A 17,076-nucleotide genomic window follows, 5' to 3' on the forward strand; every position below is an offset into this window, starting at 1 on the left:
GGATGTCACCCTCACTGGAAGCCAGAGATGTACCTCATTCATTCCTATGTCCTCAGGACCTATCCACTTGGTCTGTATCAGGTATTTAATTTGTTGAGTGAGTAAATGAGAGAATAAATAAATGACCTGCCTGGAGTAATCAAAGGAATTCACATTCAAGAAAAGGTTCCCATGAGCAGCCTTTAACAGAGTCTTATTTTCCACACAGGATCATGTAAATCTGTATTACTAAACCTTGTACGAATCTAAATTTGTCTTTGATGTAGGTAGGCAGTGCTGATAAAAAAATAAAACCCAATTTCAACCACAAATCCTGAACTCTTGAATCATGCAAATGAATGATGCCTACTTACCTGTGACATCCCAGAATGATACTCATCTTGGCATGTTCATCTGTTTGGAAATTTCTGGAACAAAAGAGCAGCCACTAAGTATGCTTTTACCCATTCCACATTTGTTAGGTGTTTAATAAGGATAATTCATAAGTGAATCAGACACGGTTCTGCGTGTTTAGCTGTGTGTGGTGTCTGGAAGAACTCCGTATTAACCACGCACGGCGGCATTTCTCCTCACTGCATGGAACTTGTTCCAGACCAACACAAAAGGGTTATTTTTTTTCCTGGCTCTTCTCTAGATATTAGATTGATGTTCCTTTAGATACAATTAAGTACTTATTCCTTAATTATTTTCACTGTTTTTCATAATTTGCTTATCCAATCGTGGAGTCATCTGACATAAGTAAAATATTTCCTTTAAAGTAACAGTAAGTTTCCCAAAGAAAAAAAATAGCTCTTGGTGTTTGGTTATAGCAGGTACTTGGAGGCCTCAGGAAATTCTGACATCAAATGCTTTTTTAGGTAACTTTTCCATTGATGGATTGATGGCCACCTCTTTTGGGCCCATTCCTTCCACTTCTGCCCTCAAATCTGGGCCGGCCCACTTTTGGATGGTGAGATACATACGTCACGTCTCCAGCCAGCTCACTAAAGCAAGCACACACACCAGGATTCTAGATGGCAGGCCTGGACTGGGCCACCTGGACCGCGGCCCTCCTCCTCACTGCCGCCCACAGCCAGTTCTGACTTCTCCAGTCAGATCCTCGTTCTGAGCCCCTGCTTGACTATCTGCTTCTGACTCCTACAGGTGGGTGGACCTCTGATCCTCCTTCAGCTTTCCAGGCAGTTCCTGGCCCAGCTTGTTTTCTTGTTTCCAGACTCAGGAGGAAAGTTCCCTGCTCTAAACCACCCTCCGTGGAACCCACTGATGGGATGTGACCTCAGACATCCCACCATTTTCCCGCTTTCCTGAGACCTCACTTCTGTTCTTTCTTGGAGATGCCTTTTTCCCACTTACATACAATGATCCCCAGACCAAATGGCTTAGCACACGGTTTGATTTAGATACAAATGGCTTTCCAATAAAGAGGATATGGCTCGAATATATCTTAGTTTCCAATATTAATGTCTGCAGTCAATCAAACATATACCCTTTTGCTAAATATTTTCCAAAAAAGAAAAACTCCAATCTTCAGAATGAAATGTGGCCATGATCAACTGAGTAGAGTGAATTTAAAAAGATACATATACAGATACATCCATGTAAAATCTCACGGAGGACAGATACTCCTAAAAGCTGCCATCAAGAAAAATAAAGCACACACAAAGCAGGTCTACAAAGGGACCACTATCAGACGGACGACAGACACTGTATTATCCATTTTGGAAGCTGGATTATATTCTAGCGATCCCTCCAAGCTGCTAAGAAAATGGAAAAGACATCTAATACATCTTTTCATTGTATCCTTGGAATAATTCCATTTTTTGTATACCCAGTGGTGTGGCTGTCCCAAAGGATGGATGGGAGAGGCAGCAGAGGACACAAACAGAGCCCTGGGGACCCTCCTTGTAGACAGAAGGTATGACTTGTGGCTGCACAGAACACAGGCCGGCAGCACGCTCGGGAGTACAAACTCTCTGCCTTCACATCTCCCTGGAGAACACACCTGCCACTGCCGCACCTGGTCCAGGCGCGCATTCCACCTGAGAGGCCCTACTGCGTGGTCTTTTGTATTGAACCCTCTTCCCTACTCTGGCTTCTTTTCTGCCAGTCCACCAGGAACAAGTTAAGTGTTTACAGACTTCAGCATCTTCCAGAATGTTTGCCGTGAGACAGGGTGAATGCAGTCAGTCTCAGAGCATACCTGCCCTCCAGCAGATCCACATTTGAAGCCAATTGCTGCTCGCATCAGTCACCACAGGGACTAAGTTCATCTCAGAACAGCAAGGAGTGGAAGGGTTTATCTTCTACAGTCTTTTTTGAAAAAATAGACTTGAGAGTTTACTTAGAAACTGGAAAATAAAGCTAAAAAAGAAGAACTTCAGAAAAAAAATGGATGGGAAGGTCTACAAAAAAAAATGAAATTATTCAAGGATACAATGAAAAGACATAGGAGATGACAGTTGTCCAGGGAGTTGATAAAACAATGGCCCCAAATTAGAAGCTGAAGTCAAAGGACTCCAAGATGACTATCTTGAAGAAAAGAATGGATTTCAATGAACAAATAGTATCAAAAACCTGGAAGAATCTGGTACTTTTGTAAGGAAGTCACCTGTTTCCCTCAACCAGAAAAAAACAAAATTAGAAATTCCAGGAAAAATGAACAAATGTGAGAAAATCCCAGCGCAAACATGAAGCAATCTGAATGACACGATTTTGAGCAATGGCATAATGTCAGGGGGGAGTTCATTTGATCTGTGTGCTTGGACGTTCTCCTTTGAACTGCACAGGGTTAATGACATAGGATTTCATGTGAATTTGGTTCTGCAATAAGTGAAAAATACATACCTATAATATTGACGGTGACATTTTATTTGTTGGGATCCATCTGTAGACAAAACATGAGAGATATAATTACAGATACAGAACAGAATTCAAGTGGCATAACCTTGTAAAAATGATGTATTAGCATAAATAACAAAAGAAGAATTGAAAGATGTTGCATCAGCCCTGAAGTGCCCACTAAGCCAGGGATGCTGGCCTTGAGTTTTCTGAACCAGAAGTACCTATTTGGGTATACTGTTTAGTTCATGCTGCGGTGATTTATTAAATGCCCTCCACTTGCCAGCATCGCTCTGGGTCCTGAGGTACAATGCTGAGCACGTCTGCAGGGCTGCCAGGCACATTTCCTGCCCTCGTGGAGCTCGTGGGATAATGTGGAGGAGAGTGCAAATGTCTGAAATTCACCATCACTGATAACAGGGTAACAGCAGTTGACTCATCTATAATGATGGTACTAACCAAAACAAAAGCTAAAATTAGACATGGTTAAAAGCACTTGCCTTCGGGATGTTAGACTGGAGAGCAGGGGGTAGGGCAGCAGAGTTTAGAGGCTAGTTTTTCACTTACCTCAATTTACACTACTATGAACTTCTCCAAGTATAAGGGTTATGTTAATGATATTTAAAAAAATAAACCCAGTATCACTGTTTTTAACCAGCAGGATCAGGCTGGCTTACACTCAGCCTAAATGTTGCATGGAAGATCGGATGTCAGGGCTTTGTAACCCAAAATTCAGCGCAAAGAGTGTGAAAAGGTGTAGCTGGGAACCATTCACCTCAATATGCACTGAGTAGATTTTGGTTCCCTAATTGTACATATAGATACTTTAATTGTGGTAATGATATGAAACTGGCTTCTATAAATACACTGAGCTTCGTTTTTTGCTCTATTTATTGCTATACATTAGATTGCTTTTAATTTTTTAAACTTTTTTTTAAAAACACTGTGAAAAACAGTTTAAGAAAGTATATACTTGTCTATATATGAACAATAAATTTCTAAGTAATGTAACCCTTCTTGCAGCCCACATCTAACAGCATGCTGGAAGCTAAGCATCGTGGGTACCAGTCATCCTCACAGAGGTGTATCCAGAGTTCCTCTCTGCTGTCCTGCATCTTTCTCTCCCCAGCTACCCACTGCCAGGCCTTCATACTCCAGAACTCTGTGGGATCAGGAGCAGTCACAGGGAAGGTGGAGGATTGGAATGGGGTCCGTTTCAGGATGGGGTGTTGCAGAGACAGGCCAGCTCTGGACTGGGAAGGGATGCTGAGGGCAGCACAGGGGAGATTTGAGGTGGGTATGAGGGTCAGGGCAGGATGGAAGGGATCTGCTCCAAAGGCAGGGAGAGGACACTGTGGCAGTGGGTGAGCCGGCCTGAAGTTCAGGGCAGTGAAAAGAGCGGATCCAAAGGGAAGGGCAGGAGGGACTGCAAGGGAGGGGTCTGGCTGGGGAAAAGGGAGGGCAACACAGTGGAAGCCTAGTGGTGTGCAAGGACTTCCTGTGATTGCAGCAGGCTTCTGGGGGCCTGCCCAGGACAACTCTTCATCTATCTTGAGAGGTTCCACCATGTGGTCCAGGAATCATGCCTACCCAGAGACTCAGTGGCATGGAAGAGAGATTCTGTTTCATGAACTCAGAGCCAAGAAGAATTGGATCAATGAGACAGAAAAACCACTCGAGGACCACACCTGACCTTATTGCACATCTCTTCTTCTCCCAGCAACCTTTGTTCTCATCCTTCGAGCTGACATGCTCAAGGAGCCTTTCTGCCTCCACCTTCAGTCTGGCCCCAGACACAGACCCTGGGTCACAGATCCTGGGTACTGAAGAAACCCCGGGGGGAAATGTGTCTGTATTCGACCATCTGAATCAGAACCATAGTGATTTCAGAAAAAGGAGACACCTCCACTGACCCAGGTATGGAGAATCCCCTTCTGGCTCCTGCTGTCTTGGATGGTGACACTAATGAGTGCCAAGTGCCACTGATTCTAGGATTGCCATCAGTCCTCTCCCCTGCAGAGATCATACCGCTACTCAACATGAGGAACCATGAGCCATTCTTTGCCTTCACTCTGTGATGTATTTCCTTTCACTCGGAGCTTCATGGGAGCTGGTGTAGTGGGGCATGGCCTTGGAAACAGACTGACATTGAGTGGAAATCCAGCTTCACCACTTTGCAAAGCCTGGAAAAGTTTCTTAATCTCTCTTAGCTTCCATTTTTTTAAATCAACAATTTGGGAATATTATCAACTACCTTATTAGGTTCTAGTGAGAATTAAATGAAATAAACTGCATAAAGTGCCTAACTCAGAGCCTGGCACATTGGACAGAAATGTGCTCATCTTCATTCCCAAATGCCTAAGCATGGTCGGGATTTAGTGAAAGCATCCTTGCCCTCACTTCCCAGTAGAAAATGCTGGGACCATAGGGTCCAGCTGCCTTCCTCAAGCATATTCTTCCTTCTTTCTGTTAAGACGTTAAGCATCCTGTGGGCAAGTGGCAGTCTCTGGCTCCTGTCGCATCAGCCCTGAGTTGCTGTGCTCCCTTACTCTGTGTGAGGGATGTGGTTGGACACCCAGTGCCCACTAGGTCAGCACTGAGGTGGGGTCTCCATCCAGCCCCTGGACTAACTCCCCAGCATGACTTCCTGCTCCCTCACCAACCCAGCAGAGCCTATACCTTGAGGTTTTGCCTCAATCCTAGCTGCCTCCTCTCTGACCTCACTCCATCTGGGCACTACCTGTCTCCTTCAGCTGCTGGAGAAACTCTCAGATGTGACAGCAAATAAGTCTGCAGGATTATTCCAGCTAAGCATGAGCTTTACCACTGAGCTATACCCAGCCCTGTACTGGTGGCTTTAAATTCTGTTCCTCAAAGGCCTGGGGCAAGGTGAGGAGGGACAGTGTGGAGCAGCCACCTGGGAGAGTGGAGCTCCGGGCCTCCTATCCCTCCTCCAACCAGAGCATCTCTGCTTCCCTATGTGTCAGGTATTGAGCACTCACGTATGTGTTCGTTTGAAGAAAAGGACCTTCTTCTAGAAAGTGTTTTGTAACTCCTACCTCAAACTGCCTGGGTTTAACCCTAGCTCTGCCATTACCTAGCTGTGGGATCTCAGGTAAGTGATTTGACCTCCCTGTGCTACAGTTTCCTCACCTGTAAAATGTTTTACCTGCCTTATAGGGTAGAGACTTTTGTGTTGCATCTGTATGCACTCACTGTAAACAAATGCACTTCTTTTCCTTAACTGCTCATACTTGCTTATACTGGTTCCTATCTTGCAGCGACCGTCCCACTTTTCATTTCCACAAATTCCAGCCAATCAAAGGAGCCAGTGCCCCTCTCCCTCAGCAAATGTGGCTTCCCTGGGATCACCAGGGGAACATAAGGGACACATCAGCCTTGCAGCCCTATGTTAGCACAATCTGCAGGCTTACCTTGACAGCTCCTACTTCACGGGAGTAAGCGCGTGCTGCTGTCCATGGTCCTGAATCATTAATAGGTCGGTGTCCTTGGGGGGGGAATAAAAATTGTATATATTTAGAGTGTATAACATGATATTTCACTATATGTATACACCGTGAAATGATTACCACAATTAAACTATTTAACATGTACAACACTTACCTTTTTTAAAAAATGTACAATGAGAACACTTGAGATTTACTCTCCTGGTAAATTTCAAGTTTACAATATATTATTCTCAACTATAGTCACTGTGCTGTACATTAAGTCTCCAGAACATGTCCTTCTCATAACTGAAATTGTTTACCGTTTGGTCAATATTTCCCTTCTCCCCTACCCCCTCCAAACTCTGGTAACTGCCATTCTATTCTCTGTTACTATGAGTTTGACTTTTTTTTTTTAGATTCCACAGAAAAATAAGATCACGTGATATTTATCTTTCTGTGTCTGGTTTATTCACTTAACATAATATCCTCTAGATCTCATAATGGCTTTTAAACACACAGTAAGAAATATCTATTAGTTAAGGTAACAATATCTGCTGAGGTAAACCCCCAAATTCCAGTAGTGTCATATATTAGAAGTTTATTTCTCATTCTTATAGAGTCCCATTGGTGCCTGGGTTGGGGACAGGAAGTGGTAAGGGGTGGGGTTATTCTGCACAGTCATTCAGGGATTCATATTGATGAAGACTGTCATCTTCAACGTACAGTTTTCATCATTGTCCTGGGCTCAGCATTTAGCCTCCAGGTTATATAAGGCAGTAAGAGAGTAGAGGACTGTGTGGTGAGTTTTTATAGACCAGACCTAGATGGGACATTTATCACTTCCACTGACCTGCCATTAACTAAAACTCAGTCACACAACCAATCCTGAGAACAAAAGTAGCTGTGAGATGTTGCCCATTTGTGTGTTCATTGGAAAACGCCTAGCTGGTCTTTGCCACAAAATACTTTTTATGTTGTTGCCCATTTCACACACACACACACACGCACACACACTTGACACAAATGTAACTAAAACAAAACTCCTATAAAATAATACTTTGTCTGTAATACAGTCTGATAGTTTCTATCCTATCATTTAAAAATGCTGTCATGGCCCACTAAGCTGATATTATTGCTGACTAATGGGTCTCGACCTTCAGTTTGAAAAACACTGCCCTCAGGCACAACTGTTACTACTAACCTTGGACACAGATCTCATCAATGAGAAAAACTCCTCTTAAAATCATTTGCAAATGACTGCAGTTTCCAAGATATAAGCCATAATCAGCCATGGCTGAAGTAGTAAAATAAGAATGTTAAGAAATTCTTGTATCCATACAAAACTTGGAAGACTTGAGTCCAATATGGACACTCAAGATCTTGCTAGCAAATGAGCAAGATTCTGCTGAGGTAGACCAAATAAACAGCATTACGTTTCCCCATCTGAATTTGGAACCACTGAGAAATAGAGAAGGCAGATGGGCCACCAAATGCTGGCTTTATTACCCATGAAGTCAATACTGGAAAATGTAGTTTCCTAATACTAAACCTCAGACAGGGCTTCCTTGCCCAGCCACAAGCAGTGGTAAGCAACTGAAGGCCCTTGAATGGGGCCCACCCCTGAAAAAAAACTTGCAGCATGAAGGAGCAAGCCAGGATACTGGACTGACCCCAAAAGGAAGAAGGCATTGCTGACCACATGTACCCCACCCCCACCCCCATCCCAAAGTCACCGCTTACTCACTTCTCCTCCCCAGAGGAATCTGAATGAGAAGGGAGCGATTCTGCCGCTGCCCCTCTACATGAAGGCAAGAAGCCCAGGGAGAGGAAAGTCTCCCCGCCACCCCCGACACACACACAGCAGGGCAGAGATGCTGTGCTCAGTGTCATCAAGGATTGAATCACATCAAAGTGCTATTCACATTCCTCTGCTTATACTTTCTCTAGAGATGATATGTTTACAATTTCATAAACAAATGGAGCAATGACTGTTTCAAGACTGATATATCTGATTCCATAGATGTTTGCAGCTCTGTGCTAGTTCCTCACCACATACTGGTTTACAATGTTATTTCATGACCTCTATTAACCCAGGCAGTTTTTATGTTAGTATCTGGAGGTGTGGGTCTTAGTCTCATCCAACTCTCTGCCTCTCAGTGTGTCCAGCATGGGGTTTTGTACATAAGAGGCTCTGGAATGCCCTTCACGCAGATCATCAGATCTAAGTCCTTCAAACAATTAAGCTCAAATAACTCCTCCCCAGAGAGGCCTTTCTTGACCACCCACATGGAAGTTGGAAGAAGCTGCAACCTAAAAATTATGGCATTAAAGATTCTCCACCAAATTTCCAATGTGAGAGGGGTTTTCCCCACACACGAAGCAATTCTCGGACAAGGGTCAGGTATCTAACACGTCAACTCAATCCTGACACTTCCTCCCTGGAGGTGGCATCAAATTCCACAAGTTAAGGGCTCAGTGCCACAGGACTGTCCCCATTTCAGGTGACAACCTCAAGTCCAGGTTGTTACCTGAACAACTGGCTCTAAATCGGAGGCTCTTACAACCCTTTCCTTAGTTCATCTCTGCCAGGGTGGGAGCCTTAGGTCCTATAGAACAACTCAAACATATCTATCAGATTGTTATGTACACCCCTTAAGGAGCAGGTAGGACTCTGTACTGTTATCGCTGTACTGTTGTTTATTACTGCTTTTCCTTTGTTTCTACATTCCGTCCCTTCCCTAATTAGTAACTGCTTGAATCTACCCTTTGAAACTCAGGGAAAGTGGAGGAGGCTGAAGCCTTTTTCCTATAAACAAGAGACGGGGAGTGAGGAGATGTGGAAAGGCTTTCTACCCAGGAGGGCCCTGCAGGGCCCTGCTCAGTTTCAATAGGGAGCAAACAACACCCCTGTTGTGTAGTAGGTAATTCTTCAGGCCAGAGAGAAACCACCTTACATCATTTATATTCCCAAAAGACCTTGCTGGGCAGGGAACGGGCCAGGGTCTGCAGGGCTATGGCAAGTTGCCCTTGCCAAACAATTTTGCCTGGCTCAGTGTGGGGAGTTCAGTTTCTAAAGCTGCTGAAAGAGATTTTTTTTTTTCCCAAAGATCTGTGTCCTGAGTTAACCTATATGGCAGGAAAGCTTATTCTCAACAAACCTGAATTCAAATGGAGGCCTGGATCTGAATTAGTTCCTACGGTGAGTAGTGCAGACCGATCACCAGTGACTGAGTTTTCACTGCCCCCCACGCCTCCTCCGCCCACCAGGGGAGCTGTTTTGCTGGTTGGCTCCCGGGATCTTGTTATTCAGATCAGAGTGATGGATGATGAGAACACTCAGAGAAGTGGATGGGCCTGGTGTCCTCACTCCTGCACCGGCAGAGAGTTGTGGGGAAGGGAGGAGATGGAGGAAGAAGCAGAAAAGAAAAGGAAGCAAGAAGCCTGTGTGGGCTGAGCCTGCGTTTGGGAGAATTCAGAATAAGAGAGGAAGGAGAGTCTGAGAGGAGCTGCCACACAGGCGGGGAACTGAGTGAGAGGGGGGAGGGAGGGAGGGCAAGGTGGGTTTTCCTGAACATCTTGTTTCATCCAGACATTGAATAAAGTTTACACTCTTTTCATTAACTTTGGGATTACAGACTTCTGTTTCCCTCCAAGCCAAGAGGCAGCAGTTAAACTACAAGAATGCTGAAGAGTGAGGGGGAGGATCTGAAGTCAGTGCAGGACAGAAGACTTGATACTGCCCTCAGTAGATAACCATAAAGTGAAATCTTTCTCCCGCTAAAAATTACATTTTGAGTGCAGATGAGACACATTTTTCTTTCTCCTCTTCACCTCAAGCTTCCTGATGCCTTAGCTCTAGAGAAAAAGTCTCAGCCAAGAGCATCCTTGCCCCTCTGAGATGCAAGTCACCCTCAAGCTGGGCCATTTATGCCAACACTTAAGGCAGTTTCTTGTCCTTCTCTCACCAGTGGTAGCTTGTATTCCAAGTCTTATAAGGAGGAACACCACCGTGGAGAGAAAAAAAAATCACAGAAAGTTTGTATGTTAGGAATCCTTTGCATGCAAATGGCAGAAATCCAAATTCAAGTAGAATCAGCCCAAAAGACAGTTTATTTGAAGGTATTGGATGTCCCGTGAAAGAGTTAAGTAAGTCACGAGTGCTGCTGGGTCTTGGGAACAATTGAAACCAGGGAATAAAATGTTCTTGGGACCTTTTTTCCTCAGCTCACACCAGTGCTTTGCTCTGCGTATCAGCTCCAGTCTTTCTCATTGAAAACTGAATTTCTCTACATGGCAGAAGATGTGAACTGGATATTTTATCCTATGGCAGAGAGATTAACCTGATAGATTGGATGTCATATTCCAAAACCCAGATAAGAATCTCACTGGCCTAGGTTAGGTCAGGTTCCATCACTACACACCAAACAACTATGACAAGGAATGGGTCCTGAGAGAACAGAGCAGCTCGTCCCCATGAAGGGAGCCAAGAGAGTGCGAGCAGGCCTCTAGCCATACAGCATAGTAATACTCTCACATTTACACTGGCTACACTCCTGGACCCTTAGGTTTATGCACATTTTCCAAGGCCTTTGTTCTGCTTTGCTTAACATAACAATTCTTTTCTTAGACAAGGGAAGGGAGGGGATGCAGAAACAAAGGGCGAGCAGTCAAGAAACAGTAGAGCAGTAATAAAGCAAGGCCTGGTTCCTCCTCAACGAACATAACAATATCTTTGGGTTCTTCTGCAGGAACCTAGGCCCCCACCCAGATGGAGGATAACTTCAGGCTGAGCACAAAATTCCTGGAACACCGCCCTGTTACCTCACCGACAACCAGTAAGAAGGTTGGCACCCAATGGAAGGTAATGAAGACTCTGACTCCCTCCCCAAATGATTCTCCCTTTAAAACCTTTCATGGTCAAGCAGAACCTTCCGACTCGGTTTTTGAGTCCATCTTCTCCCAGGTTGCCAGCCTTCTGAATGAAACAACCTTTTCTTGTCCAGCTAACACTTGTCTCTCAAGTATTGGCTTTTGAGCAGCAAGCAGCTGAACCTGAATTATAACTGTAATTTAAAAAAGAAACAAACTTACAACAACCAGAGAAGTGCCTAATGAAGAAGAGGCTGCCAATTTTGGTAAGAGAGTGTATGGCGTTTTTACATCCCCCATCCCCAAGCTTGGCCAGTGACCATGGTGATGGAAGTTCATGTTCCCAATAGTGCAGCTTTCTGGTGCCAGAGGGAGCAATTTAGGCTTTATCAGAGAACTGTGGCTGTGCATTTTGACCTGTCTGGTGGCTCCCTGAGGGACTGGCTCAGAGGCTTGCCTTTGTTTTGCCCCACTGGAATTCTCTCAGGGCTGGAATGGCCTCCTGGGCAGCATTTGTCAAAAGCACTTAAAGGTATTATACTACTGACTTCCACCTGGGGCAAAGGGTGGAGAACAGGGCAAGTAGCAGATGGACCAAAAATCCTGGGAAGGAGGAGGCTGAGAAGGAAGATACATAAGGGAATAAAGGCTCTGAAGGGCTCCCAGGCATACCAGGGAATACAGAGGGCCTTACACATGCCCAGGTCTGAACACATGCTCAGACTTGAGGTGCTCCTATGCTTACATCTGTGGCTGATCTTTGGGCACCAAGTAACAGAGGAAAGGATTAAGACAGAGTTGTAGGTGGTCTGGCTAAGAACTGAAGTTCTCCAGCTCAGAAACAATCTGAAAAACTGCAGAGTATTTTCCATTTCTTCTTTTTGGCTCCAGAAATATCTCTCAGATCACTGGCTGACTGCTGAGATAACAGAAGAGAGACATGCATGACCACACACGACAAGAAATACAATCTCTGCAGAACATTTAGAAAAGTCACTAAAGAAATGGACGACCAAAGCCTACAAGCAACAGCAAATCATGGGAACCGAATTTCCAGATTCTCAAGAGTTATCACATTCTGATATTCAAAATGTCGAGTTTTCAACAAAAAAAAATTATGAAACATTCAAATAAACAGGAAAGTATGGCCAATTCACAGGAAAAATAAATAGAGAATATTATATAAATATAATAAATATATTTCTCAATGAAGAGAAAATACAGAAAGGAACCAAATAGCAATTCTGGAGCTGAAAAGCACAATAGCTAAAATGAAGAATTCACTAGAGGGATTCAACAGCAGATTTCACAGGCAAAAGGAAGAATCAGTAACTTGAAGATACGTCCATTAAAATTATGCAGTCTGGGGAGCAGAAAGAAAAAGAAGGAAGAAAATGAACAGAGCTGAAGGGACCTGCAGGACATGACCAAGTTTACCAATATTTATATTACGAGAATCCCAGAAAGAAGAAAAGAGACAAAGAGGCAGAAAAAGTCATTGAAGAAAACGTTTGAAAAGTCCCAAATTTGATGAAATCTATGCATCCAAGAAGTTCAACAAAGTCCAAGTAGGATAAATTCAAAGACATTTGCACTGAGAAACACTGTAATCAAACTGCTGAAAGATGAAGATCATCTTGAAAACAGCAAAAGAGAAGCCACTAGTCATGTCCAAGAGACCCTCAATAAAATTAACACCTGATGTCTCAATAAAAACTGTGGAGGCCAGAGAGCAATGAGGGGACGGTTTTAAAATGCCGAGAGAAAAAAATACCGTCAACCAAGAATTCTCTATCTGGCAAAAACAGACTTCAAAACTGAAAGAAATTAAGACGTTGTCACAAAAAGAAAAGCTAAGGGAGCTTACTGCTAGTAGTCCTGCCCTACAAAAAGCAATACTAAAGGGAGTTTTTCAGGATGAAATGAAAGGCCACGAGACGGTAACACAAAACCATATGAAGAAATAAAGAACACCAGTGAAGGTAACCATAGAAGTAAATATATAAAAAGTATTCTTGTGTTTTCAGTTTGTGACTCCTCTTTTCCTGTATGATTTTAAATACAAGTGCATAAGTAAGTGAGAAAGAGAAAGAAAAATACCATACGGTATCACTTTTATGTGGAATCTTAAAAAAATGACACAAAACAGAAAACAGACACACAGACATAGAAAACAAACTCATGGTTAGCGGGGAAAAAAGGATAGGAAGGGATAAACTGGGATTTTGAGATTTGCAGATACTAACTACTATATATAAAATAAACAAGTTTCTACTGTACAGCTCAGCAAGTTATATTCAATATCTTGTAGTAACCTATAATGAAAAATAATATAGGTATGTACATATATCACTGAAACACTATGCTGTACACCAAAAATTGACAAGACATTGTAAATCGACTAGATTTCAATAAAGAAAGAAGCAAGCTAAAGAATATGAAAATGAATATATGCACATATATGCATGACTGGGATATTGTGCTGGATACCAGAAATTGACACATTGTAACTGACTGTACTTCAATAAAAAAAAAAAAGAAAGAAGCAAGCTAAAAAAATAGGTAAATAAAATTTTTTTTTAATTAAAAAAATACAAGTGCATAAAATAATGGTAAATTTATGTTAACAGACACACAATGTATAAAGATGTAATTTGTGACAATAACAGCATAAAGGGGTATGTGACACTGTACAGGAGCAGAGTTTCCATATGCCATTAAAGTGAAGTCTGTATCAATTCAGATTAGGTTGTCAGAAATTTGGGATGTTTCCTTAATATCTAAAAAACAAGCAACCCAATCAAAAAATGGGCAGAGGACCTAAATAGACACCTCTCCAAAGAAGCCAGACAGATGGCCAACAAGCGCAGGAAAAAATGCTCAACATCGCTAATTGTTAGAGAAATGCGAATCAAAACTACAATGAGATATCATCTCACACCAGCCAGAATGGCCATCATCACAAAGTCTACAAATGATAAATGCTGGAGAGGGTATAGAGAAAAAGGTACCTCCTACACTGTTGGCGGGAATGTAAATTGGTGCAGCCACTATGGAGGATTCCTTAAAAAACTAAAAATAGACTTACTATATAATCCAACAATCCCAATCCTGGGCATATACCTGGAGAAAACTATAATTCAAAAAGGCATGTGCACCCCAATGTTCATAGCAACACTATTTACAATAGCCAAGACATGGAAACAAAGCAACTGTCCATCAACAGATGACTGTATAAAGATGTGGTGTTTATATGTGTATGTGTGTATGTATGTGTATATATATATATTTATACACACACACACACACACACACACACACACACACATAATGGAATACTACTCAGCCATTAAAAAGAATGAAATAATGTCATTTGCAGCAACATGGATGGACCTGCAGATTGTCATTCTAAGTGAAGTAAGCCAGAAAGAGAAAGTAGAATGCCATATGATATTGCTTATACATGGAATCTAGAAAAAAGGACACAAATGAACTATTTATTATTTATAACTTAGATGAATTATTTCTTGAATATGTGTAAGCATGTTTGACTGTCCTTTGTGATTGGATTACTGCATTCTGTTGATTCTTATTTTGTAGTTGGCTCAGTAGACCTTTTTTCCTGTTCAATGTAAAATAAGGGAGCAGACTTAGAAGTTAGACAGACCTAGACTCGGAGGAGAAGAATAAAGAGAAGAAAGAATAAAGAAGAGAAAAAATAGATCTAAACTCAAATTCTTCTTCATTGCTCACTACTGATTATGAACATTAATAAGTTCTACAAACTACCTTTGTAACACCTAAATTACTGTTTGGTTGAATCAAAGAGACCAATAACCTAGACAAGTCAGAAAACTGACCACCACAGTCCACTCTTGTCAGTTTGGCACCTAGACCCATCTGAAGGTACACTTAATCTCCAAGTAAAAACAACAAAGTCATACTTCCACATGATACAACTATCCTGTGCACAACTGAAAGTATGCTAATCCTGTCCCCAGAAAAGGCTGCATATCCTTGAATGCTATTCATGCTTTTCTTTTGACATCTTGCAACTTAAATACAGTGATATAAAGTTAACTATTACTAATATATCTTATGTTCAATAAGGAGATAAGACCTTGAGCAAGTCATTTAACCTCCCTGTGATCATCTGTAAAATGGGTTTATAATACTTGTGCAGGGTTACTTCTCACTCATTCAGCAATCATTCGTATCAACCAATACAAACTATATAGCATACAGTATTGAACTAGACTCAATCTTTGCCCTCGACCAGCAGACAAGGCACGAGACAAACTCTATCCAGAGTTTGGTTCAGGGTCGGGAACAGAGTAATGCCTGAGAAACCTCAACTGATTTCCCCTTCTTCCTGGAATGGGGACGGCACAGCTCTCAGAATAACCACAGCCAGAGCCTGTGTCTCTTCACTCCACCCAAGAGACCATTCATCCTGCAGTGGAAACAGCCCCAGGAAACTTCTTCCAGATCCCAAGAAACCACCATGCCAGGGAATTTGGAGCAACTAAGAGAATTTCAACATTTCTGCAGATAGGCACGCTGCTTTGTCTTTGAGGACAATACACTAAGATGACTCAATGGCTCCTCTTAAGCCTCAGTATCCATGGCAACCAGACATTCCACAGGCTTTGATCAAAAAACAGAATCATCAACTCAAATATGAGGAGACACTTAGCAAGTTAAAATCTAGTTCTGTAAACTGGAGTCACTGCATATTCACAACCATGAACGTTATCCCGGGAACTAAGTCTTGTTTTGTTTTTTTAATGGAAGTACTGGGGATCGAACCCAGGTCCTTGTGCATGCTAATCAGGCACTCTACCACTGAGCTCTACCCATCTTTTTTTTTCTTAATGCAGAGAATTAAGTCTTAAGTAAACATAAAACATTTTTCAGCAGCTTCACATAATGTTGTATCATACTGGTTTATAATAGAGGTCACCGAAGAGTGACAAAATTCACTTTTCTAGGAATGGTAACTGTCTAATCACTGCATTACCAGAGGACAATCCACCCAAAGTTTTTTGGAAAATTGATTTTCCCCCTCTCTAGCTTTTCATTTGTAGCCACAGGGGCATAAAGGAGTCAAACACTTGCTACCTTAAGATTGTTTACTTTCCACTGCTTGCCTTCTACAAAACCACATATTCCAACCCTTCTGGGCATTTCTAGACATTTTTAATGCAAGACAAAGACGAAAACACATCTAGAGAGAGATGTATTTCTTCTCTTTAATTTATGAAGTATAAACTGATCCAATTCCTTTCTTTAAACTTGAAATTGTGTCCTAAGAAAAAAAACAACTTACCAACCACATCTGCCAAGCTGCACAGCTAAGAGAGCTGTGGGGAGTCGGAAGATGAGCCCGACAAGACCTCCAGGCACCAGTTATCCTGTCATAAGTGAGAGGGGAATAAAGGCGGAAAAACAATTTTTCATAAAGGGTGGAAATCCATAAACTTGTATATCACACACACACAGAACACTTCTAACTGTGACCATTCACAACCACTCTGAGGTTTCCCAGAATTTTTCCTTGTATGCTTCTTTGTAAAAACAAATCATGTGAGAGAAGTTCTCTTACCAAAGAAAATCACTTGTTCATTTAACGAACACCTACCGTGTCTACCGTGGACCAGACGCTGCAGTTAGTGCTGCGAAACTGACAAGACGCAGTCTCTACTGGTCCCGGGGCTTGAAGTCCCGTAGGAAACACGGACTTAGCAGGCAATCCCAGGACCGAGTGGCGTCATGATAGAGGCAACCCCAGGGCTGTGAGAGCACCAGCAGGGGCACCTCATCCCGACATGCGCTTCCTTGGATGTGGACCTCTCCAAACTGAGACCTGAAAAATAAGGCATCAGCTAAGAGAAGGCACTAAGAGTGTGGAGGACAGGGG

The 17,076-nt window shown here is 42.5% G+C and overlaps 1 long non-coding RNA gene across 1 annotated transcript; it reads right to left on the reverse strand.

Moving 5' to 3' along the window:
- Positions 1–352: 352 nt before the first annotated feature.
- Positions 353–16,571, reverse strand: LOC135322602 (uncharacterized). The gene is made up of 4 exons (XR_010383256.1): positions 16,486–16,571; positions 6,273–6,346; positions 2,845–2,884; positions 353–407 (listed from the first exon to the last, which is right to left on the reverse strand). It is a non-coding gene; the product is annotated as an uncharacterized LOC135322602 (long non-coding RNA).
- Between the last annotated feature and the right edge of the window lie 505 nt (positions 16,572–17,076).

The sequence above is a fragment of the Camelus dromedarius genome, chromosome 12, assembly GCF_036321535.1.
Source record: "Camelus dromedarius isolate mCamDro1 chromosome 12, mCamDro1.pat, whole genome shotgun sequence".
NCBI classification, from domain to species: domain Eukaryota; kingdom Metazoa; phylum Chordata; class Mammalia; order Artiodactyla; family Camelidae; genus Camelus; species Camelus dromedarius.